General features: G+C 43.2%; 1 protein-coding gene and 1 pseudogene across 3 annotated transcripts in view; one reads left to right on the top strand and one right to left on the bottom strand.

Moving 5' to 3' along the window:
• The window catches only part of KIAA1549L (KIAA1549 like), a 304,514-nt gene that overhangs the window by 267,745 nt on the left and 10,048 nt on the right, over positions 1-26,721 (bottom strand). The window lies entirely within an intron of this gene.
• LOC105942977 (60S ribosomal protein L17-like) lies at positions 589-26,721 on the top strand (annotated as a pseudogene).

The raw sequence follows: 26,721 nt of genomic DNA, 5'->3' as shown, positions 1-26,721 counted from the left end.
AGCCTTAGGTGAAGCAAGGCTTTTATGATTTAGAAAGATCCAAACAGGATGGGGCTGAAGGGAGGAGGAAGAGCAGAGAGGAGGGTACAGGAATCACCCAGATGGGAGCTCCGGGGGGCCTGAGCAGAGGTTGCAGGAATGGGAGCACCCTGGATAACGAGGAGAGAGAACCGACTACTCCAATTAGATGGTGGAAGGTGACCTGGGTCTGGCTTTCGGCCAGCATGGCCATGCAGAGACTTCGATCACCAGGACTAGAGCCAGAGGGACACAGGAGACAGGACAGCCCGGGGTGAGGTGACTGGAGGCATCTCACTGCAGGCGCCCATTCGAGAGATCAAGAGCTGAGGCAGTAGAAACTGTTGGAGATGCATCACTGTGGCCTGATGCATCTAGACCCAGAAGACAAGAGAGGATGACTAAGGCAGAACCTTGGTGGCACCCCGCACCTCAGCGGGGGAAAGGTGAGGCAGTTGCCACTGAGAAGGGGAGCTGGGGGACGGTTAGCAGGTGAGCACACTCAAGGAGAGACTGTGGGCATATGGAAGAGCACGTTGGGGAGGTAAGAGATGATGCTAAAGAGAAGGCATGAGTGACCACTGTGGCACTGAGGAGAGTCTTACTGAGCGGATTGCCATGGGGACAGCGGAGACAGATGTCCGAAGGGACCACACCACTGGCAGGATTTTACCAGTGTGCCGGCCTGCGCTGAAGTGGAGACGGTGAGTGGGTTGTCCCCAGATGCTGAGGTGTGCAGTCCAGAAGAAGCCAAGGCCGCTGAGATCTGTGTGGACCCTGGGCAGATGGAAAAAAGCAAAGAAGCATGGTGGGAAAGGTGGGCTAAGCGAGGAGGCAGGGTGGAGGGGCTTGAGGCCTCGGGGCAGGAATATGGGTATAACCCCCAGGATGTTGAGGCAGTAGAGAAGGAGAGACCACAATCTGAGGGGGACACAGCCCCCAATGGTGATTGATCCAAGGTGAGGCTACTGGGGAGGGGTGGCGGAAGGAAGAGACAGTAACAATAGTTTCAAAGGAAAAGTCCAGAAGCTTTGAAACTGGGTGTGGGGGAGGGGGGCGGATTTCTGAAGGGGTTGGCATGAAAAGACTCTGCGTGGGTTAAAGCCTCAATCGGTGAGGAACAAGGGCCTGAGCAGAGAGCCAGTGACAGCCACGAGGAGAAAGGCAGGAAATGCAGCTGAAGAGGAAGCTGTGCGTGAGTATGAAAGAAGAAGGGAGGCGGGAAAAGCAGCCTCCACCCCCCTCCCCCCCCCACACACACTCCATGTAGCATTGTGGACCAGGCAACCTCGCTGCAGAACAATCCTCTTTCTTCTCTTCTGCCAAGGCCTGGGACCCCGGGAGACGAAGGGCACTGCTGTGGTCACGGCACAGTGGACAAGGGCACAGGATGCTGGGGGCACTGACAGCAGAGCGACCATGTGTATGCCCTTTCTTTGTGGGTTCCTTAAGTGATGCCCTGGATGATGGTCATTCTCATCACCCCTGGCTAACTCTTTAGAAAAAAAACGGGTCAAAGCAGAAAGTGTTTATTCCGTAGTCCTGCTGGGGATGCTTAAAGCTAAGGAGGTTGCTAAATCCTAACAAAAATGTACAAATCAGGGGCTGGAGAGATAGCACAGTGGGTAGGGCATGTGCCTTGCACGAGGCCGACCAAGGTTTGATTCCCAGCATCCCATATGGTCCCCTGAGCACCGCCAGGAGTAATTCCTGAGTGCATGAGCCAGGAGTAATCCCTGTGCATTGCTGGGTGTGACCCAAAAAGCAAATATATATATATATATATATATATATATATATATATATATATACACACACACACACACACACACACACACAACTCACTGATTACTTCCTTTGACTAAAGTAGTGTTACTTCCATTGGGCCTCAGACTCTTATCTATGAGAGGGATGGATTAATGCTGATTGTCTCCTCACCAGTATTTTATTTTATTTGTTAGTTTGTTTGCTTGCTTCTGGCAGATCCCCACTGTAAACCAATGCCTGGTAGCATTTTTTTCCTTTTGGCCAAGATTCCCCAAGTTTCAATCTACACATTATAAATACTTAGACTATCTAATGTCTAACAATCCCTACAGATAACTGGCTTCCTATGTATTTGCTTATTGTTCAAATGTAGTTAGCAGCTGTCGTGAGCAATAGACTGTCCAATGAGAGTAATGGCATAAAAGAGAACAGTAGCACTCAATCATTGCTGTTGATGCAAGGAGCAGTAGGAGAAAATCTAATGGAAATTTTACACTGAGTATCCAGGTGCCAGACATTCTCAACATCCATATCAGATCCAGTTCTCTGGTATAAATCTTTCTGAGTTCCATAAAAGGTTCCTGGAAACCACTATGTTATTTCTAGTATTGCCAGCAGGAGAAATGTAGTGGTCACTAAGGGCAGAGAAAACGATGAGTCCTCAAGACAAATTCATAATTCACTAAGCACAAAGGGCAAAGTCAGGACCACATCCCGTGACACCTAAATTTTATTTAAATGTGGCCACAGTGTGACTCAGACCTGTGTAATTTTAAGGAATGGAGTAATAATTTTTTTGTTGTTTACAAATGTATTATGAGCTTTTGAAAAACTGCATAAAATTCTTGATAATTCTTGCCTGTGTGTACTTAAATTTCAGAGATGATGGAGATCAGAACACACTCCCAAAACAATTTCAATTCTTATTATCTCCAATATTGAACTGTAGCACTGATGTCCCATTGTTCATGGATTTGCTCGAGTGGGCATCAGTAATGTCTCCATTGTGAGACTTGTTACTGTTTTTGGCATATCCAATACGCCATGGGTAGCTTGCCAGGCTCTGCTGTGCAAACAGGATACCCTTGGTAGCTTGCCGGGCCCTCGGAGAGGGATGGAGGAATCGAACCCGGGTCGGCCGCATGCAAGGCAAACACCCTACCCACTGTGCTATTGCTCCGGTCCATCTCCAATATTACTGTGAACAAATGTCATTTACGTGTATCTGAAATTGGCTCCCCTATCCTGGTCACAGTCACACTTGTTTTGGTCCAATTCTACTGCAGAAGGGGCGAGTGGAAAAGGCCTTTGCCAAGCAGACACTATGTAGGTGCAACTGCTTCACTCAACCTCCAGCAAGTACGTAGCTTGGAGGGGGAAAGGGCTTAACTGAGCACTGCAGTGGCGAGAGCCGGGGCCAGAGTTCCATGGTGCAGTGCTGTTCTACTGTGAGCTCCTAGAGGAGTTACTTCACTCTGTAAGTCTTGGCTTCCTAGTCTGCAAAGGGAGAATCGCTGTAGCTCACAGATCATAAAATGGCTATAAAGATGAAAAGCCATCTAAATCACGCCAGGCATCCTAAACAATGTCAGGAACATGGCCCTTGCTGACAGAAGAAATGGAAATTATAACTTTCACTGTGACGCGCACGCCACAGAGTTGTTCAGTACAGAAAATCTACAGGTTTGGGCACTTGAGATAAGAACAATTTTAGAGATCATATTATTCTCCAATTCCCAGAGTGCGCTGTGGTCAGAATAGATTCCGGAAGTAAAATGTCAACTTCTCTTTGAAAGATGCGATCGCTGGTCTGTGATTCTCTAAGACCTATTCTGTAGCATCAACAATTTGGAAGCTTCCAGAAAACCATGAGCAGCAGCCTGGACCACGGACTCCCAGATCACAGACACTCAGTGACCTCTGCTCTTTCAGACAGGTTCTCAGCAGCAGAGATCAACCAGCTCATCCACAGTAAAACCCAGAGTAAAAGTGGATTTCCACTAAACAGGCCAGTCCATGAGGAATAAAAGTAACTTCTTTCAGTATTTATTCTCTGTACCACTTTAATTATTGCACCTGAAAACCTTATTTTCCATATTAACTCATTCTCAGATGAGAAGCTCGGTTTTAGCATTGTCTATTTTAGAGAATTTTGTAAGGAGAAATTGTATTAGATCCTATATTTATTTCCTTTTAAGTCATTTTAAAAAACTAATTGAGTAAGATATTCTCATTTACATCTGTCTTTTTAAAAAAAATTTATTATTATTATCATTATTATTTTGCTTTTTTGGTCACACCCAGTGATCCACAGGGGTTACTCCTGGCTGTATACTCAGGAATTACTCCTGGCAGAGCTCAGGGGACCATATGGGATGCTGGGAACCGAACCCGGGTCGGCCGCATGCAAGGCAAACGCCCTACCTGCTGTGCTATTGCTCCAGCCCTGAATTTTTTTTCTATAATATAAAGTACCCAGGTTATACCTCTTAAAACAAAGCAGTAGTATATGAGTAAAGAAAATATAATTTTATTGTCTAATTTGGAAATTAACTAAAATTATCATATATCATAAAAAATAAATTATGCAAGATCTTAATTTCCAGGAGACCTGTGCTTTGTTATTTTAATATTTGTTTACTTGTTTTGGGTGACTGGGCTGGAGCAATAGCACAGCAGGTAGGGCGTTTGCCTTGCATGTGGTTGACCTGGGTTTGATTCCTCTGTCACTCTCGGAGAGCCTAGCAAACTACCAAGAGTAACCCTCCTGCATGGCAGAGCCCGGCAAGCTACCTGTGGCGTATTCAATATGCCAAAAATAGTAACAAGTCTCACAATGGAGACATTACTGGTGCCCGCTCGAGCAAATCAATGAACAACGGGGACAACAGCGCTACAGTGCTACTTGCATGAAATCATGTCCTTGTGTAAGTAGATTCCTTAGATCACCAGATTTGGGGTTGTTTGTTTATTTGTAGTACTGGGAGTAAACTAGGTCCTCACCTATGCAAGGAAAGTACTCAACTAGTGAGCTACATCTTTGGCTCTATATTCTGTAAAGTACTCAAGCTATCACTTTACAAACCTCACCTACCAAGGGTCTTACTTAGCACACGATGCGTGTTCTGTTCAGATTGGATGATTCTGACACTTATTCAAGTATCACTGGCTCTTAAAGACATGTCGCACTGAAAAGGCCAGACACCAAACAGACTGTCCAAATTACCGTCGAAAGTGAAATAAATGCTTTCCTATCAGCTAGTATGATATTCATGACAGATTATTAAGCATCCTCCATGAAGAAGGTTTGAGAAAGGCACATTACTGATGAGGAATCAAAGGCTAGTTTCCTTTAGTAGGAATGGGATTTGCCTCTGTTCACCAGGTGAACTGTCTGGGTGCCTCTGTTCGGGTGCTGGGAGCCAAAGAGCTGAGTCCCCAAGCAGATGAGACACACACAGAGTTGGGGGCCGAAGAGACAGCACGGCAGGGAAGGTCTTACCTTACAGCCTCAGCCCAGCACTCCATATGCTTCCCCAAGCCTCATCAAGAGTGATCCTTGGGTGCAGAGCATAAGAGGTGTGGCCCAAACAAAACAAAATAAATAGACAGAAGAGTCAGGGCACCAGCTGTGACCAAAATAGGCCTTTGTCTCTTTCCTTCTCCATCTCTGTCATTGTGAAGTTACAAGAGTAATTACAAACTGGAACCATTTTCAGACTTCATTCAGAGACTGGAAAGTTGGGCCCAGGTAACCGAGAAAGTATAGGACCTGTCAGCCTGCAGATGCAAGCTAAGCCTGGAGTAGGAAGGAGCAGATGGACTCCTGTGGGTAGTGGGCAGACTGGGAGTTCAAGGGGGTGGCCCTCTGGCTGGCATCCCACAATAGGAGAGTCTGTTTGTAGGCGGTGATATCCATTTCACCAGATGGCCAGTTCACCACCTGCAGTTTACATACACCACCAGGTAAGCTCAGTGACCTGAGGGAACACCATTGCACCTGAATAGAGAGCAGAATCCTGAAAAGGGAAAAGGCCCTGGAATAATTTCTGGCAGTTCTCCTGTGACTACATGATAATAAACTGACGAGATTCGGAAAAAAAGAAGGAAAAAATGCCCTTCCCCTCTCCTGCTCCTCCCCCAAAAGAACAAAGCAAAAATCTCAGATATTAGAAACACTATCTGAAGCTGAAGGAACTTAAAATTCCTAAAAGAAAATAAAAAGGGAGGGAGGGAAAGAGAGGCATCAATCCGAAGAATGATAGCATTTGATTGCTGGGATGGTGGACAATTTTTCTCTACTTCTATCTAGGCTTCAACTATAAAAATGAGTGGTAAGTCAATAACAAACAGTTTAGAACAGTATTCTGCAACCTTTTCACATCTGTGGACCAGAAGCTTTCCTGTATACTGGTCCATAAACCAGCCGTTACAACCAGGGCAGTAAATAGTGGTTTTCAACCTGTCCACACCTGCAGATCAGTGATTGAAGAACACTATGCACTGTAAAGGACCAGAGGTTGCTTTCTTTCTTGGCTTGTCTGTCTGCTTTTCCTTTATAATCCCTCACCTACAATCCATGGATCCACAGCTCAATCCTTCATTTGGGTTCAATCCCTCCCAAACAGGTCTCATTTCCGCACTCTAGGAGCAAGTGCATGGATCACACACACCTGGATGTCCCACTAATGTTTACTTCAATATAAATTTACACATATTGAGTCCCTGTAGTTATTTTGTCAGAAAATAGTGAGGAGCAGTAACAGTGGCTGTAGAGGACGTGGAACCAACATTATGTGGCTGGAGCGATAGCACAGCAGGTAGGGCACTTGCCTTGCACACGGCCGACCCGGGTTTGATTCCCAGCATCCCATATGGTCCCCCGAGCACCGCCAGGAGTAATTTCTCACTACAGAGCCAGGAGTAACCCCTGGGCATTGCCAGGTGTGACTCCCCGCCCTCCCCCCGCAAAAATACACAACATTACTATTCAATAGCCACAATCACCAAATTGTTCCAATCAGATAAAAATGTGTATGGTGGAGTCAGTAATTTGGGGAATCTTCCATTAAAATGTTACCTTGCAATTCACACAGTTCTGGAGCCCAGTGGAGAGAATGTCTAGTGACATTCGGACCAAAGCTTCAAGTCTAATGTTTGTTGCTCAGACCTCAATGGACCACCACGACTATTATGCCCATCAGTGCACAAATGAACCCAGTTCATCAGAAATGCTACCAGCATGAATCAGGAATCACAAATCATAAAATCCCTGTTAATCGTCGATTTCTCGAGCGGGCTCAGTAACCTCTCCATTCGTCCTTTCCCTGAGATCTTAGGAGTCTCTCTCGACTCAGCCTTCACAATGATGTCCCACTGGAGGCTCTTTCAGGGTCAGGGGAATGGGATCCAGCTTGTTACTGGATTTAGCACATGAATATACCATGGGAAGCTTGCAAGGCTGTCCCATGTGGGCAGGAAACTCTCAGAAGCTTGCCAGTTTCTCCCATAGGGAGAAGTAGGCTACAAGCTATCGCTTCTGGGAGCTTGCTTTTAAGTCTCTGGATGTTGTCCATTGATGGGAATACACACACCTGGGTTCCTCTGCCAGTACCTTCATGCGTGAGGCCTGTCCAAACGTGTGGAGAGGGGCCTCGAGCATGGCTGTAGCTAGGTTCTGGTGGTCTTCAGCCACTGGGAGCTCTGCTCGGGGTGGGGAGGGAAGCTGGAGCCCATCCCCTCCGAGGGGCCCCGGGGAAGATAGCCAGGCGTGCAGGCAAGAGACTCTCTGTGCTACCAGCACATCCCATATTAATCTTCCCATCTCACAATACTATCTAAAGAAAATATCTTTATAACCCATTTCCTTAGGTGACAGGTTTATACATTTCAACTTTTATTATGGTCTTCCATCTTCCTATGATAGTTTTCTGGCTAAAGGAATTAAAGTCAAGTCAGGGACTTGTACCTAAGCTTCTATAATATCACCACCCCGCCTTTGATAACTGGAAAGGTGGATTTCTAATGGCCTGGTGGTCATGTAATAGGATACATTTCATGACCAGGTAGTTGAACTTCCTTTCTGCAATTATACGTGCTTTCACCTTAAACTGCTCACAGTGAGATTTTCAGACTGCACGGTTCCTGGTTAGAAAAGATGCTGTGCCAGGGATAACAAGAGATAGAGGGTTTTTACTTGTAGTATTATGGGTAAGGGGAAAAGAGACAACTATTCCTTCTAGTTAGCCTCAAACCTACCCCTTAAATATAATAGTCACAACAAGAGCAAAAAACATCTCACCAAATGTTTGGTAGTCATGAACAAACTCAACTGTAGAAGAACTCTTTGAGACCTTCCACCCTCTGCACAACTGAAAGTCAAGGTGTCTGAAAAATGGAAATACCTAAAAAAATCAATGAGCAGAAATCCAAGGTATTTCTTATATGTAAACAATGAAATAGAGGGAAATTTAGAAAACAATCCCATTCACAATGTACCACAGAAAGTACCTGGAAATCAAAAAAAGAGGTGAAAGATTTCTACAAAGAGAACTATAGATGACTATTGAAAGAAATAAGACATAAGGAAATGAAAACACATCCCCTGTTCATGGATTGGAAGGATTATTATTGCTAAAATGACAGTCCTGCATAAAGCACTATACAGATTCAGTGCAGTCCTAATAGAAAAAAAAACATGAAAAAATTTAAAGACAAAGATTAAATGCTGCTAAAATTTACATGGAGCACTAAAATCTCGAATCGCCAAATCAATCCTAGGGAAAAAAGAGGGTCAGACATTTCTCTTTCCACACCTTCAAACTATACTAAAAAGCTATAGTGATCAAAACTATAGTGTGGTAGTGGAATAAGGACAGATTTTCAAATTAATGGAAAAGAACTGAGTACCCAGAGACAGATCCTCAGGTATTGGACAGCTAATATTTGACAAAGGAGCAAAGAGTATGAAGTGGAGTAAGAAAACCTCTTCAACAAATGGTGTTGCGAGAAGTGGTCAGTCACATGTAAAAAAAAAAATGAACTCATATCCTTTTTCTCATACCATGCACAACTGAAAATTGGCTAAAGGCCTAGATATTGGGCTGGAGCAATGGTACAGTGGGTTGGGAGTTTGACTTGCACCTGGCCTACCTGGCTTTGATCCCTGACATGCCGTATGGTCCCCATGCCCTGCCAGGAGTAATCCATGAGCACCACTGGGTGTGGCCCCAAAACAAAAACAAACAAAAAAGACCTCAATATAAAATTTGAACCCATAATTTTTTTGCGATTTTTATACATTTTATTTTCATTAAGTAGTTCACAATAGTTCATTATAGATAATATTCAAACATTCACCCAACCAGCAAGCATCTTCCCACCACAATAAGAGGGAAGTGTGTAAAGGTTGTTGATTTCATTCTGGGTCCCTTTAAGCCCATATATAAGAGAATACAAGCAAGTGTGTTAAAACCAAACACATGTGTGCTGCTTTAGGTACATCAGTAGGCTAAAGTATAAAAGGTCCAGTGGCCACAAATGCAGCTGTGTGCTCCAGGAAAAACTGCGTCGCTCTCTTCCAGGAGCTTTGTTTGATAGTCTCTGGATTATGGCTGTTGGTGAGATTACATGACGCCGTGGGCAGTTTGTGGGTGTGACTGACAAGCTACTGGAAAACTGGGGATCTAGGTGGAGGAGGCCCAGTCTCGATCCAAGCAGGCTTGGAGATCTCAGCCACTGGTCCCGCATACCTGGGTTCCTCTGCCGGTTCCTTCATGGGTGAGGCTCATCAAGTGTGTGGAGAGTGGCCTTGAACATGGCTGTGGCTGAGTTCTAGAGGTTTTCAGCTGCTAGAGCTCTGCTTGAGGTGGGAAGGGAAACTCAAACCACCCCCCTCCAAGGGGGCCCCAGTGAAGGCAGCCTGGCGTGGGGGCAGGAGATTCTGCGATGCTCTCTTCCAGGAGCTTTGTTTGATAGTCTCTGGATCTTGGCTGTTGGTGAAATTACATGGTGCCATGGGCAGTTTGTGAGTGTGACTGCCAAGCTACTGAAAAACTGAGGATCTGGGTGGAGGAGGCCCAGTCCCAATCTGAGCAGGCTTGGAGATCTCAGCCACAAAACCAATAAATTATATTCAGGAAAATATGGTTATAACACTTCAAGACACTGAATCAAGGGATCTTCAAGAATTTAATGCCACTGGCCAAGCAAACAAAAACAAAGATCAACAAATGGGCCTATATCAAACTAAGAAGCTTCTGCACTGCAAAAGAAATGATGATCCAAATAAAAACACTCTGCCAACTGGGGGAAAATATTTGCCCACCACTCATCTGTTAAAGGGCTAATATCCAAGCTATATAAGGCACTGGTAGAACTTTTCAAGAATAAAACAACAAACCCCATCAAAAAATTGGAGGAAGAGATACCATAAACTTTCTTAACAAAGATTACCAATACAAAAATTGCTCTGCATCACTCATCATTAGAGAATGCAAAACAAAGCAACAATAAGATATCATCTCACACCCGTGAAAATGGCATACATCACAAAAACCAAGTAGCCCAGTGTTGGCATTGATGGAGGAAAATAATCACCCACTACTGGTGAAAATGTCAATCAAATTAACTTTCTAGGAAAACAATATGGACACTTCTCAAAAATCTAGGAATTGAGGGGATCAGAGAGATAATACAGTGGGCAGGGCTCTTGCCTCTCATGCAATTAAGTTTGGGTTTGATCCCCAGTACCCCAAGTGTTTCCCCAAGCATAGCCAGCAGTGATCCCTGAGTGTAGAGGAGTTAGCTCTGAGCACCACCAATGTGACCCCCCCAAAAGTAGAATAAAAGAAAAGAACTAGGAATAGAGCTCCCATATGACCCAAAAATCCTACTTCTGGGTATCTACCTCAAAAACATTAATCAGAAAATACATCTGCACTCCTATGTTCATTAGAGCACTATTACAATAGAAAAAATATGAAAGCAATTCAAATGCCCATAACAAATTACTGGACAAAGAAACTATAGTATTTATACAAAATGAAATATAAGTGGGCTATAAGAAGAGATGAAATTATGCAATTTGCTGCTATGTGGATGGATCTAGAGAGAATAATGATGAGTGAAGTTAATCAGATGGAGAGGGACAGACATAGAATGATTTTCCTCATATGTGGAATACAATGAAACACAGTAAGGAAATAACAAATGCCCAAAAGCAAGAGAAACTGGGAACTGGCCATCAGTAGGAAGCTTGGTGGGGAGACAGGGAAAGTATTATAAAGTAGGGACAGGTGGTTGAGGACTCTAGTGTGTGATGCTGGAACATTCTGTGTATGAAATCCTACCATTAGCAGTACTGTAAATCACAATACCTAAAACAAAATTTTCAGAAATGAAAAGTGACAAAACTTAAAAAATAATAAAGAGCTAACTCAAAGAAAAATTGAGTGAATTATAACCAGATTTTTGTTGTGTAGAGAAACAAAAGTCTCATTTGAAGGAACAACCTTTTATCTTCCAAAACTACAGAATAAAAATGGCCTTAAAAAAATCTTGCAATGGTGGTGGGATTGGTATTTGAATATTAAATGTAATAATTACTGTGCACTTCATAAAAACAAAATTAAGTTTAAAAAAAATCTTGCAATCAAGCAACTCATCCTCTGTCTTCGGCCTGAGAGCTGCATCATGCCTGTCCCTCAAGCCAAATGGACTTTTAGGACATTTTCCCTCCTGTTCTGAGCAAGCTGTCTTATAAGCCACTTAACCTACTTTCCTCTAACAGCTCTTGGCTGGGACAGTGTAAGTCCTCACTTGTAATAATAAAAATCACTTTGCACATGGATAATGATTGTAAAAAGGTTTCCAGAACTGCAGGATAGACTACCTCTTGAGAATTACTGTTCCAAGTGACGCCCAAGTGCGGTGTGGATGCAGGCTGGTGGACCTTTACTGGGGCAGACTGGAGGTGTAGGATGGAGAGCATCTGGCTGCCCCAGTGGAGGGCAGAGTTGGGACTGGAAGGGCCATGGAAGGAGGCACAATCTGAACTGAGTCAGATGCTAATCAAGCAGACAGATCCAGGAAGGGCTTCCAACAGAAAGATTAAAATAAAAGGGGCAGACATGGGCTAGAGAATCAACATGGCTAGAAGTGGTGCACACATAAATACCAGAATGTTTGACAGGGGCCACTGAAAAATACATGAGTACAAGAAGATCTTCATAAAGATCTCCAGCTGGAGGACGAAAGTGGCTAGAAAGCGACCAAGAATAGAGATGAAGTGGCCAGTTTAGATGTGTGCTTTGGGAAAAATACAGACCAGCAAGATGGAGGATCTAAAATACGGCAGAAGAGATAAAATGGGACAGAAGCTCTGACAGGAGGTTCAGAGATGCATTGAGTAAGAGTTAGTGGCTAACTAGATGAAGGAAAAGAGAAGAATCTTGAACAATGCTCAGATTTAGGATTGCAGCAAATGAATGGTGATAACACTCCCTGACATAGGAAGCACACGATGGGCTGCACAGCTCAGGGAAAGACCAGTTCCTTTGAGGAAAGATGTGTTGTCTAGGGATAGAGAGATCGTACAGTGGGGAGGGCATTTGCCTTGCACACAGAGGACTTGGGTTCAATCCTTGGCATCCTATATGCTCCCTCAACATTACGAAGGGTAATTCCTGAGTGTAGAGCCAGGAGTAACCCTTGAGCATCGCTGGGCTTGATCCCCCTCCAAAAAAAGTTGAGCTATCAGGAGTGATGGGGAGAGATTGCTCAGAAAGGGTTGGGGAGGAGTCACCCCTTCAGAATAGCGTCCCAAGTTTTCTGGGGGTAGGTAGTGGCCCAATCCCTGAGCACGGAGGAGGCCTACCCAGAAGGGCCTGTAACAGTATCTGTCAACCTTTCACACCTGCTGACCAACTCTTGTCCTGAATATCATCTGCGAACCAGCAACTATAATCCAGGAGATGGAAAAGTGGTTTTCAACCTTTCTACACCTGTAGACCAACTCCAGTCTGAAGACCAGTGGTTGAAGATCACATGATATCATGACAGAATAAAAGGAATTAGATCCAGTGGCTCAGGATCAAGCAATCAGGCTGTCACAGGTGATTTTAGTGGGATCCCTTTCTGGGAAATGTGGGTGGCAGAAAAAGAATTCATTAATGTACAAAGGAGACAATTAAATGCAGGCAAGGAGAACAAGGTGAAAGAAAAACAGAGTCTTTATTTAGTAACTATTATTGCCAGGGCAGACAGGTGAAAAAGAAAAATCACATGAGAAATCCAAAGGTGTTTGTAAGACTCATAGTATCACCAGGGTTTCTTCTGAAATTCAGAAGCTTTATGCCAATGGTGATTTTAGCTTTGATTCCTGAACAAACTATCCATGTCTCTTTTTCAGCCAACTCAACTGATTGGAAAGCTAAAACCAAGGAGACTTTTTCCCCTGGACTTAGGGTCACTGTTCAGCTGAAAGCTGGGTCTGCAGCCTATGTGACTTATTCCCTCCTCCCTCTCCTAATGTCCACCCCTCACTCTCCCCTCCAGCCTGCCCGCCAACCACACCCACCACTTACCTAGTTCTGAGGAGAAAAACACACTCCTTTCCACCACCAATGACAGATTTTTCCTTCTGGCAAATCCCTACTGGGTGATGTCCAAGTCATCCTTCTGCTGGGGTTTCAAATGTCACTTCCTCAGATAAGCCCTCCTTGATCATCCTTCTCAATCCCCCAGCCTACCTTTCCCTATCTCAACTCTCCCCACCACACAGACACACACACCATCACAGCACTCATCTCTGCTTCTAACTATGCCCTTATGCCTAAGAGGAGCAGAATAATGTCTCTCTTCTACATGAGCTAATGTCTTTTTCCTCCCCACTATACTCCTCTGTGCTCAGTTCAGGACCTGACTCTTTCAAATGCTCAATAAATATTGTTTGAGTTAATACATATAAGAAATGCCTCTTTATTTATGACCACATGGTCTAAATGCAAACTATGTCAAACCAGGAAGAGAGCTCAAGTGGGGGAGCTGGAGGTCTGGGTTCAATGGCCCACACTGTGTGTTCCCTCACACACTGCCAGCAAATACCCTCCAGCACCCGAGGTCTGACCTCCAGAAGGCCCCCCAAAAGAATCTGGTGTAGGAAGTAAATCCATGATTTCTGGGGGGTGTGGAGTGTTGGGGAATGTAGGGAGAGGATTATCTAGAGAGGGGAAAGAAGAAACTTACTTCTTTGGGTGATAGTGATGCTCTATAGTTTAACTAGGGATTTAGTTTATACTGGTGTATTTGTCAATATTTCTCACATTTGAAATTATAAGCTTCAGAATTTTTTTAATTTCTCTGCATTATAAAATTTCCCTTTAGAAAATAAACAGAAGTAGAACTCCGATAAATGGCGTGCATTATTTTAGTTGTTTTGTTTTGGCTGTTGAGTCACACCAGGTGGTGCTCAGTGACTATTTCTGAGTAGATGCTCAGGCATCCCTCCAGGCCATATTCAGGAACGGAACCTGGGCCTCCTGCACACAAAGCCTGTGCTACCACCCTTGAGCTACCTCCCTGGATAGGCATGCATTCTATCTAGGGGGTGACCTAGATAGTTGAGTTCTGCTTTCAAGAACTTATTTTGAATATATTAAAAAACAAGAATTGATGAGTGGTTAACAGGACAGACAGTTATAGTAAAATAGCAAAATGTTCATCGTATTTCCCAGGTGATTAGATACAAGACTGTTTGCTCTACAAGATTTTCAACTCTTCAGTATGTTTGAAATTTAATAAAATGCAGCAGGGTAAGCCTGTATAGTCTAGTTGAAAGAATATTTAAATTATAGTCAGATCTACTTTCAAATCCCACATTCACTTACAGGCAAAGAGCCCTAATACAACTCCATTTCTCTCAATCTTTGCTTTGTCCCAGTAAAATGGGGAAGAACTTTCTCGTAGTGACATCATGGGGGAGTAAATAGAATAAAACTCCTGATCCAGTGACTAACACAACGGTAGCTATTTCATAAATAATAGTCACCTCATTCAGCAGTCGAAATATTCACAAACTAGGACAAATCTGCAATGAAGCATAGGAGTCTTAAAAAAAACTTTTCCCTTACCACACATCCCTGGGGAAATTAAAAGGATAAATTAATTGTACTATTTTTATAGGGACAGACCCAGCCTTTTTCTAGTAGGACACTTGGAACTCCAAGTCCCATGGGAGATCTATGTTGTCAATTCTTTCCTGCCCCATCTCCCACTGGCCAATACCACCTAGGGGAGAGCCAGCTATGAATAGTGACACAGACAATCAGGTGGCAAGACAGGGAACACTGGCAGAATTGTAAGCAGTGCTCCGCAGCCAAGACTCCCAGCCCCCTTCCCAGAGATGCAAGAGTAAAGATCCAAGCAGACAGGCTTGAGGCATGCGACACCCTATCCATGGAGACCATGATACTGTCTTGGCTTTTACCTGAACAGAGACACCTTTGCCTGAAGATCACAAGTCAAAGTCTCCAACCAAGATGAACAGCATATAGTCAACTGAAAGTTATCTAAGGGGTACCATGTGGATGTCACAGAGAGCTGGAAACAGGGCAAAGTTACACCTTCCCATGCCAAACAATAGGCCCTCTGCCCCCCCAAGAACATGGGGGCTGGCCTCTAAACTCAGAGAAAAGGTTCGAGCTATCTCATAAGGGACGCATGCCAGGCAAAGGCATTGCCGTTTCCATGCTCCTCTGTGTACCTTCGAGATTAGTTGTACTTTAAGCAACATTCTGTTTTTAGCTGAGTGCATTCAATCTCGCGTCCATTCTTTCACTCTCAGTCTGGACCTCTTACCCTGTTACAAGCACACCTAGTTGGGCTTATGAAGTCTAGACTTCAAACTCGTGGGAAACATCCGCACTTACTGTGTCAGTTGGCAGCAGGTGGAAAGGATCCTCTTGGCTCCGAGTCAACTGTGAGCCTCTCCTCCCAACTCCACTGTCACAATGGCAGCTTCATACGTGCCATGGTGCAAGTCTTTGTACCACGGAAGTTGACCTGACACTACAGGTCACACAACTTATCACGCGTTTTATAGCCAAATTTCTGAAATGTCAACCATTTTACTTTTCAATTAGAAAAGATTTTCTTTTTTCTTTTTGGGTCACACCCGGCAATGCACAGGGGTTATTTTGGCTCTCTGCACTCAGGAATTCTGGTGGTGCTCAGAGGGCCATATGGGATGCTGAGAATCGAACCCGGGTTGGCCACATGCAAGGAAAATGCCCTACCCGCTGTGCTATCACTCCAGCCCCTTAATTGGCAATGATTTACAAGAGTGTAAATGGTTACAAATTCACAGTCTCTACCAAAGTGCCAATATCCATCTACCACTGCCCATAGGACCCTTCCTGTCCACATCACTCAATGAAGTTCACCTCTGATTTATAGTGAGAATCTAGGGTTTGTGTTCATTGGACACTAGCTGACACCCTAAGAGTGATAGCCTCCAGCGTGCATTTTTCTTTCTCCTTCTGACTTATTTTTTTTTCAATTTATAAAGTAGTTCACAATATTTGATTACATTTAGTATTGAACACCAATCCCACCACCATTACACCTTCCCCCCACCATATTTCAGATAGTTCTATCCCAAACTCCAATCCTTGTCCCAAAGCAGAACAGAAATAATATATTTTGTATTTTTTTATGAAAAACCACTGAAAATGCTACAAAAAAGTATCCTTAGAGGAAAGAGTGTGAAGATTGTTGTATTTCACCCAGGGGCCATTAAGCCCTTCTATAAGAGATCACTAACATGTTGTTAAAGGTAGAGCCTTTTGTGCTTTTATATATATATATACACACATATATACATAATACATATATATACATATGTATATATCTGTTAAAAAATTCCCTTTAAGATTGGTTGCATACTACTTTGAAGCCCATCAAATGTGGTACAGTACTCTTGAAGTAGGGTGTGTTCTATGAAGTGTCACGAGGTTCAGGAATAGGTTCACTCGTGATTGAGGCTTGGCCTGAGGGTGTGGAGCACAGCCGTGAGTGTGGCAGTCGTTGAGTTCTGGAGGTTTTCAGCTGCTAGGGCTGGATCCCCTGGGATGCGGAGGGCTCTCACCCACACCCCTCTGGGGAGCCCCATCCTTCTTATTTCACTTACTAGTACACCCCCTAGTTCCATCTACATTGGAACAAAAGACAATATTTTGTTTTTCCTTCTAGCTGAGCAGCATTCTGTTGTTTGAATCTATTCTCCTCACACACTCAGCTGCCCCCGGGTACTGTTTTTTTCCCCGATGCCGGCTATTATAAATAGGGCTGCAATGAACATAGGTGCAGCCATATCATCCATATCTTTCCAGACTAGAGTTACTTTATGCTCCTAGGACACATAACAAGGAGCAGAACTGCCTGAATCCTATGGCAGTGCTATTTTTAATTTTTTAAGAAACATCCATACTGTTTCCATGGAGGCTGAAGTGGTTTACATTCTCACTAACAGTGATTGAAGTGAACCCCCTCCCCCCACTTTTTTTTTCAATTACTAAGAGGGAGTAATTTTGGAAAGCTTGCCTTAACTGCACCACCTTATTTAAAACTATCTCCCACAAACACCATGGATGAAAGAGTTCATCCCAGGAAGTCACCTGAGTATGGTGCCCCTTCTCCGCTGACCTCTGCTGAGCAAACGAGGGAAAGGTGCCCCAACTTGGCTGGCCGGATTATTGCAGCATGGATTTGCCTTTCGGGAAATAGAGTCAGGGATAGAGAAAGCATAGTGGACACCAAAATTTTAAATCCTTACCAACTCTGGTGGCAGTGAGCACCGAAACATGCAAAAGCCTTAGTTAGAAAAGAACCAAGATACTACGGGCTAAAAGAGGGTCTGTCTGCAAAAGGAGCAAAAGGAAGGGTCTGAATGCAGGAAGAGAGAGGCAAGAGGCTACTAGATTTAGGAGATACAAAGCCAGTTATCTCAGCCTTTCACAGAGGAGGAAGAGGGCAAGCAAACAGCTTGTGTTCAAGTAGCACCTTGAGCGCCACATGATACTGGAACTATTAAAGGTCCTCTGTGCCTCGATTTCCTCGTCTGATGCAAGGGAATGATAATAATTACTTCATAAGGTTGCTGTAAGAATCAAATTAGCAGATGCAAAGAGCAGATGCTCTAGAATGCTGGCCGCCCTATCAAAGCATGGCCCTGTCGACATGGCCTAGATATACTTCATTCCTACTCTGAATATGTCACACGATTCCCCTGTGGCCTTGGGCCCTTACTTGAGCTAGTTTGAATTGTGTAGCTAGGTAACCACTCCTAGCAAGTCCCCCTAATCATAAAATAATATAATCCCCTGGACCGCTGGGTGACATTTAACAAATCGCTTTCTCAACCCTCTCTTTGGTTATGAAATGAAATTCAAATAAGAAAAAAGAGTGAAACCTTGACCGGGAAGTTTATCCCAATCACCAAACTAGGAACTATTATCCTTGCAGGGAAAAACAATACAGTGTCTTAACCACAAGAATCGATCCCTTTTTGTTTTAAATGCCACTTTTAGCAGCCAGAGAGAGCATAGGGGTAAGGAACTTGCCTTGAATGTGGCTGACTCTGCTCAATCCCTGTCACCACATATGGCCACCCAAGCACCATGAGCAGTGACCCTTCCTCTGAGAAAGAACCAGGAATAGCCACCAAGTACATATGTCCCATCCCCCCAGTTAAAAAATATATAAATAAAGTGCTAGTTTTAATGCTGTACTAAGGACAAGATTGTCCATCACACTGAAATAGAGATTTAAATTCTGTTGGATTCACCAAGTTGATAAGTGTTCAGCCCCTCTGTTAATAAGATAATTTCAGAAAACTGCCAAAGACAGCTCTCTGCCACTGATTTTTTTTAAACCCATGTCCGTCCAGTTTAATTACATTCAAAATCATGCTCATAATCCAGACCCTCCTATTCTTTTCAAAACAAAGCCTCATTATTTGATCATGGAGCCTGTAGGTTCCAAGATATTTTTTGCTCAGCTCTTTTCAACAAGGACTCACAGGCTGCACTATTAATTTCAACACATTTTCTTCTCCAACTTCACATTTTTCTTCAGCATTCTTTGGTGTGCTGTTGACATTTGGTAAATAAAAGGGCCAGTGAGCAGGAAGGCGTGTTGCATTGCGGAGGAGAGGAAGCAGGGGTGAGAGGCCCGTGTCACTCGGCCCTGAACCCCACAGCTCACGGGGCAGGAGTGAAGTTAGGCATCTTCAAGACCTTCCTATTTACTGCTACTGCAAAAATGCCAAAGCCATTTTGTGCTTCTGACGTCAGGAGCTTTCATTTCAAGCTAAGAATAGAATTAACGTATATAAATCACAGTCAAAATCAAATTCCCCTCTTGTGGTTAAGATGCATTAGGCAAAGTCTCGCCTGAGTGGACAGAGGGCAGGTGCAGCAGTGACCTTGGGCTGAACGCCTGAGGCAGAGCCTCGGCCTTATTTACATCTACATTAGTGGGCTTAAACACAGTGTTTATCCATTGGCTGTTTAAAGGGGTCCCTGATTTTCCTTAAACATCTGTGGTAGTTTGTGCCAGGGAAGGAAGCCAGGGAGCAGAGAACACAGGAATATGGTCTAGGGAGATTATTTCAGTGCTCTAGGGTTAAATCTGATCTGTGCTCTGAAAACTGTCTTCACTTACAGTAAAGGGTTTTCCATTTCAGGAAGAGGAAGTTCACATTGTCTTATGACAAAATTTGCTTAGTGTAGAAAAGGCCACAACTTGGTGCCAGTGTTAAAGGGAAAAAGTAGGTGCTAAATATGACATCCTTTATCTCCTCCTCCCGCAAAAAAAAAAAAAATTAAGTGAGGAGACCCCAGAACCATAGGACAGCAGATAGGGTTCTTCCTCGAGTGAGGCCAGCCCAGATTTGATCCCCCAGGCAGGTCAGGAGTGATCCTTGAGTAAGAGCCAGGAGTAAGCTGGGTGTGGTGGCCAACCCCCCACCCCCCCAAAAAAAAAGTAATAATTATTGAGGATATGTAGTGGCCATGAATTTTTGTATGAGAAAAGTCTAGAAGGCTCCCATCTACCCACTTGGCAGCACTGCTCAAGCAAAGAACAATGGTGCCAGTGGGGTCACTGATGCCGTTGTTTTATGCACATACCATTGTTGTTTGAGTTTGATTTTTTTAAAATTTTTTGCAACTTTTAAAAAAGTCTTTGAGGATTAAAGACAAGCCAATATTTAGCTGGGTTTCAAGTTGGAGCCATAACAGCAAAATATAAGGAAGCTCGAGGTCTTGAGAATGAGAGAGCAGTTGGGAGGGAAGGTGGCTGAGTGAAGGGTGAATGCCTGGCATGTGGACGACCTGGGTTCAAGACCCCAAATCAAAAAAATAGTTATAATGATGGTTCTTGGCTGGGCTTTCCACTCACAGAGGAAGCGGTTAGTATACACTTGTGCTTGCCACAAAACATCCACTTTGGACTCAGACACATAGCAGTGGAATTGTCGGGGGAGAAATGTTGGGACTCTTATTCACAGATCAGGAAATGAAACCCCGAAAAGCAGTCACTTGATAAGCAGCCGCCTCGGGGGAGGGGAGAGAGTGCCTATTTCCTGACTAGATCCAATATAAATTTTCCTCACTTCAATCTGCACCATAGACCTGAAACTAAACCTCCATCCACATGTCTAGAAAGTATCCAGTGGAAGTCCAGAGTTAAAGGGAATGTCCAGAGCAAGCAGATACTTTCATTTTCCTAAAGAAACATTTCAGCAATCTTCAGTTTCATCTATAATATCTTATGTTCTAAGGGACAAGTAATACCAAAGAAAAGAGAACAACACTTCCCTACTATGGACTAGCATGATCACTATTCTCAAAGCAGATAAAGTATTTCATGAGAACAAAGCTAAAGAGCAACAGCTGTTGTGAACAGAAGACTTAGAAAATTCCTAGTAAAAATATCAGAGAATATCACCTAACTAGAACTTGCATCATGTTAAAATTGGAGTAATTCCCATGAATACAAGGTTGGTTCAACATCATAATGTCATCTTATGTCATTTTATAGTCAAAAAAAGAAAATCCTGGTTAATGATTCAACAGTAAGATAACATTTGATAAAATTTAGCACCCATACATGATTACAATTCACAGAAAACCAAGTATAGAAGGGAACCGTGTCAGTCTAAAAGAGGGCCTCTACAATAAACAAAAGTACAGCTAACATAATGAGAGGTGAATGTTTTTGCAAAAATTAAGATCAAGTCAAAATTTCAGTATTCCCACTCAGCTATGAACTTAACTTTCTAACCAGTACAATAAGACAAGAAAAAGAAAACAAAAGCATACAAATGCAAAATAAAGAACTAAAAGTGTCTATTTATAGGTAACATAATTTTCTATCCAAACAAAACAAAATCCCAAAGATTTTATAAAAACTACCAAAACTAAAGTGAGGTTAGTATGGTCATTAAAAAGGAAAGGGACAGGGGGCTGGATCGATAGCACAGCAGGTAGGGCATTTGCCTTGCACGCGGCCACCCGGGTTCAATTCCCAGCATTCCATATGGTCCCCTGAGCACCGCCAGGGGTAATTCCTGAGTGCAGAGCCAGGAGTGACCCCTGTGCATTGCCGGGTGTGACCCAAAAAGCAAAAAAAAAAAAAAAACACCAAAAAAGGAGAGGGACATATAGAGAATGATTGCACTCATTTGTGGGATATAAAAAAATCATAGTATAGCAGGAAGTTGGCTCCATAGCTTGGAAGCTGGCCTCACATGCTGGGGGAAAAGTCATCCCAGATAGAGAAGGGAACACCAAGTAAAACGTGATTGGAGATCCCACACGGGAAGGGAGATGTGTGCTGAAAGTGGACTAGTGACTGACTGAACATGATGGCCACTCAATACCCCTATTGCAAATCACAACACCCAAAAGGAGAGAGAGAGAGAACAAACCAGAATGCCCTGCCACAGAGGCGGGGTGGGGTGGGGGGGATGGTATTGGGGAGTGGGAGGGATACTGGGTTTATTTGTGGTGGAGAATTTACACTGGCGGAGGGATGGGCTCTCGAATATTGCATGAGGGAAAATCAAGCACGAAAATGTGTGAATCTGTAACTGTACCCTCACTGTGACTCACTAATTTAAAAAATTTTTAAATAAAAAAAAACATAGTATAAGACTAATACCCAAGGACAATAGAAACACGGGCCAGGAGAATTGGTCCATGGTTGGAAGCCTGCCTTGAGCGCTGGGAAAGAAGGCATTGGGATAGAGAAGGGACCACTATGACAAAGGACCAAACATGATTACCTCTCAGTATCTGTATTGTAAAGCATGATGCCCAAAAGGAGAGAGAGAGAGAGGAGAGGGAGAGAGAGAGAGAGGAGAGAAAGAAAGGGGGAAAGTGTCTGCCATAGACGTAGGCTGTGGGGAGGGTGATGGGAGGGATGCTGGTGATATTGGTGGTGGGAAATGTGCACTGGTGGAGGGATGGATGAAGAAATACTTTATGACTGAAACCTGGTCATGAATAGCTTTGTAACTGTGTATCTCATGGTGATTCAATAAAAAAGAAAAGGAAAAAAAAGAAATAGAATGGTAGTCAAGTAGAAGGCTAACCTTTTAAAAATCAGATTTCTGTGATAACAAAGGAAAGTTTAATGCACTTTCATCAGCACACTGAAAAACAAAAGATACATATGTACACAATATATGCTGGAAGCATAAAACATTGATGAGAGAAAAGAAAGAAGATCTTTTAAAATGAAGAAAGACATGTATTGATTCACAAAATCAGTATTAGTAAGTTATGACTCTTGGGGTATAAGGATGGTTCTGTCCAGAGCATTCACCTTAAGGCTGCAAGTTTGACCCCAGAACCTGCCTACATGCCCAATGTAGGCACACAACTTTTGACACGTATCTTTCAACCCAAATGGGTCCTCCCAACATCCTTTACGTGGTGTTTCCTTCTCTATCTGAGCTGCCCTTTCCTCCAGCATGTGAGGCCGGCTTCCAAGCCGTGGAGCAGACCTCCTGGTCCTTATCTCTACTACTCTTGGGTGTTAGTCTCCCATTCTGTTACTTTATATTCCACAGATGAGTGCAATCTTTCTATGCCTGTCCCTTTCTTTCTGACTCATTTCACTTGACATGATACTTTCCATGTTGATCCACTTATATGCAAATTTCACGACTTCATCTTTTCTAACAGCTGCATAGTATTCCATTGCGTAGATGTACCAAAGTTTCTTTAACCAGTCATCTGTTCTCGGGTACTCGGGTTTTTTCCACAGTTTGGCTACTGTAAACAGTGCAGCAATGAACATATAAGTGCAGATGTCATTTCGACTATACTTTTTTGCCTCTCCGGGATATATTCCCAGGAGTAAATTCCAGAATTTTTTTTCCCTAGAGATTGTCCCCAACATGGTAAAGAATTATACGGAAAAATATAAGACAGACCATTGCAAATGATTTTGGAAAAGAAGTGAAAGTTAGAGGATTCACAGTACCTAGTTGCAAAACTCACTATAAAGGTAAGCAATGGGAATCAACAGGGCTGTCTGTGCCACCAGGGTAAGGAGGGCAATGTCTGAAGACATTTTGAGTGTCACAGCTGGGAAAGGAGGAAGCTGCTGGCATCTGCTGGGCAGAGGTCAGAGATACTATTTGACATCCTACCACTCATAGGCCATGCCCCCACAACAAAGAACTGCCCATCCCAAATGTCAGTAGTATCCAAGATTAAGAAACTCAAGGCTGGTCACACCACAGAGACTAGCACACATCCAAAAGAACAAAAGCAACCGCTGTTGGAGAGGATGTGGGGAGAAAGGGACCCTTCTACACTGCTGGTGGGAATGCCGACTGGTTCAGCCCTTCTGGAAAACAATATGGACGACTCTCAAAAAATTAGAGGTTGAGCTCCCATTTGACCCAGCAATACCACTGCTGGGAATATATCCCAGAGAGGCAAAAAAGTATAATCAAAATAACATCTGCACATGTATGTTCATCGCAGCACTATTTACAATAGCCAGAATCTGGAAAAAACCCGAATGCCCTAGAACGGATGACTGGTTGAGGAAACTTTGGTACATCTATACAATGGAATACTATGCAGCTGTCAGAAAAAAGGAGGTCATGAATTTTGTATTTAAGTGGATGGGCATGAAAAGTTTCATGCTGAGTGAAATGAGTCAGAAAGAGAGAGACAGACATAGAAAGATTGCACTCATCTAGGGTATATAGAATAACAGAGTGGGAGACTAACACCCAAGAATTGTAGAAATAAGTACTAGGAGGTTGACTCCATGGCTTGGAGGCTGGCCTCACATTCTGGGGAAAGGGCAACTCAGAGAAGGGATCACCAACTATAATGTAGTCGAAGGCCATATGGGGGAAGGGAGTTGCGGGCTGAATGAGGGCTAGAGACTGAGCACAGTGGCCACTCAACACCTTTATTGCAAACCACAACAGCTAATTAGAGAGAGAGAACAGAAGGGAATGCCCTGCCACAGTGGCAGGGCGGGGTGGGGGGAGATGGGATCCGGGAGGGTGGGAGGGATGCTGGGTTTACTGGTGGTGGAGAATGGGCACTGGTGAAGGGATGGGTTCCCGAACTTTGTATGAGGGAAGCATAAGCACAAAAGTGTATAAATCTGTAAATGTGCCCTCATGGTGATTCACGAATTAAAAATAAATAAAAAAGATAATAAAAAAAATAAATAAAAATTAAAAAAAAAAAAAGAAACTCAAGGCTGGAAAACTAAGAAAGTGTCGTATTGGCTTCTGGAAAGAAGTACAGATCAATGGGACAAACCAGAATTCAGAATAAACCCACACATATATGGCACCAAGGGAGTTCAATGGAGTAAGGATAGTCTTTTTGATAAATTGTGCTATAAGAATAAAACACCTAGATAAAAATGATGCTCCCTATACTATACACAAAAAGTAATATGACACAGATTTGAGTTTAAAAAAATACAGAACTGTTAGAAGAAAGACATCAGGTTAGTGACTTTGGTCACTATTTCACTATTACAAAGACAAATACCACAAATCTTACATTTAAAAGCTGATATATTGGAACTCATCAAAATTTAAAATCTTTGTTCTTTAAGAAAAACACTGCTAATAAAATGAACATATAAGTCATAGACTAAGAGTAAATATTTGCACCAAAAAAAATCTGATTAAAGGACTTGGATCCAGAATGCAGAAAAAAAGTTCAAAACTCAATAAAAGGAGAAAACAAATTCAAAATATGTGGAAGACTTTAACAAGCACTTTAGAACAGAGATGTACGTGGAAAGTAAGACAATAAAGAGATAGGCAACAACAATAGCATCATAAATAATTGCAAACTAAAACTACAATGAAATACCAGTAGATGATTATTAGAATGGCTTCCAGTTAATTTTTTAAAATTGAGGGCTCAGGGTCTGGAGTGATAGCACAGCGGGTAGGGCATTTGCCTTGCACGCGGCCGAGCCGGGTTCGATTCCCAGCTTCCCATATGGTCCCCTGAGCACCGCCAGGAGTTATTCCTGAGTGCAAAGCCAGAAATAACCCCTATGACTCGCCAGGTGTGACCCAAAAAGCAAAAAAAAAAAAAAAAAAAAGAAAAGAAAAAAATTGAGGGCTCAGGAGATGGTTCAGTGACAGAAATCACCTTCCTTGCATGCATGAGACTTTGAGTCTGATCCCCAGTAACACCCACATGCACAATACAGTCCCTCCAGTTCTGCTGTCTGAGACCCCGAGAGTAAAACCAGACTGCAGCCAGGTATGTTCAAGCACTGCAACTAAAGATGTATGAGTGTGACATTTGGTGAGCTACACAACCAAATGTTGACTCCCCCAGTCAATCAAAGTATCAATACACCCAAAGAGTCAGGAAGTGTTTGTTGACAATTCCACTCCTGGTTTTTTACCCAAGAGGATGAAAACTACCCACAGAGACTCAGAATTTTTCTTCCCAAACTGGAAATAGCCCACATGCTTACCAGCTGGTGGGTGGGCAAGCTTACTGTGGGACACTGGAACGCCAGCCCACAACAGGAAAGACAGGACTAAGACACGACATACAAGTAGGCAGATGCATAAGGGTCTGATTCCATTTTCATGACCCTCAGTAAAGGCTAAAACTATGGACAGAGAATGCATCCCTGCTTGTCAGGACTGAATGCTTTGTGTCAAGGGGAAGAAGGAATCTTTAGGAGAGATAGATGGGTTCTTCATCTGGACCACCAAGGTGAATGAATAATTATAGGCTTCAGTCAAAACTTAACTTGTAATACACCCAAAAAAGGTGGGCTTCTAGTTCTTAAGAATTCTCCCTGTAGTCATTATTCTTCCTCTTTGTAAAGAAGTCTGAGGTCATACAGGATAGTGCATTATTCACTTGACCCAGAAGACTCTACAAAATCATACAAATCAAGAGGCCCAGTCCCTTGTGTTCATTTTAAGAAGACCCAGGAAATCATCAGAAGCTTGTATACCCCCAAAGCCACCCTATGTCTGAGGGATGTCACTCCATAGAAGCTAACTGTGCTATTCTGTCTTTATAGGGGTGGTGTTGGAAGGTGTGCCTAGGCCAAACAGAAGCCATGAGTTAAAAGAACTTTTACTGTACATAGTTAAAAATGCAGAGAACCATAGTAGATTCTTTGGTCAATGAGCATATGTTGGTGAGCAAAGTGCCCAAGATGCAATGCAGAACTTACAGGACTCAAGGTCAGATTAACCCCTACATGAGTTCTTCCAGCCACATTGAGATGATACTGACTGAAAAAGAGCAGATTGTTCCTATACCTGAAGAGGTGGTTGCACAGGAGAAAAAGACATCCCAGAAGAAGCTGAAGAAGCAAAAATGTGTGGTGCAAGAATAA

This window comes from Sorex araneus, chromosome 6 (genome assembly GCF_027595985.1).
Source record: "Sorex araneus isolate mSorAra2 chromosome 6, mSorAra2.pri, whole genome shotgun sequence".
Classification (NCBI taxonomy): domain Eukaryota; kingdom Metazoa; phylum Chordata; class Mammalia; order Eulipotyphla; family Soricidae; genus Sorex; species Sorex araneus.
This window is presented reverse-complemented; position numbering and strand designations above follow the sequence as displayed.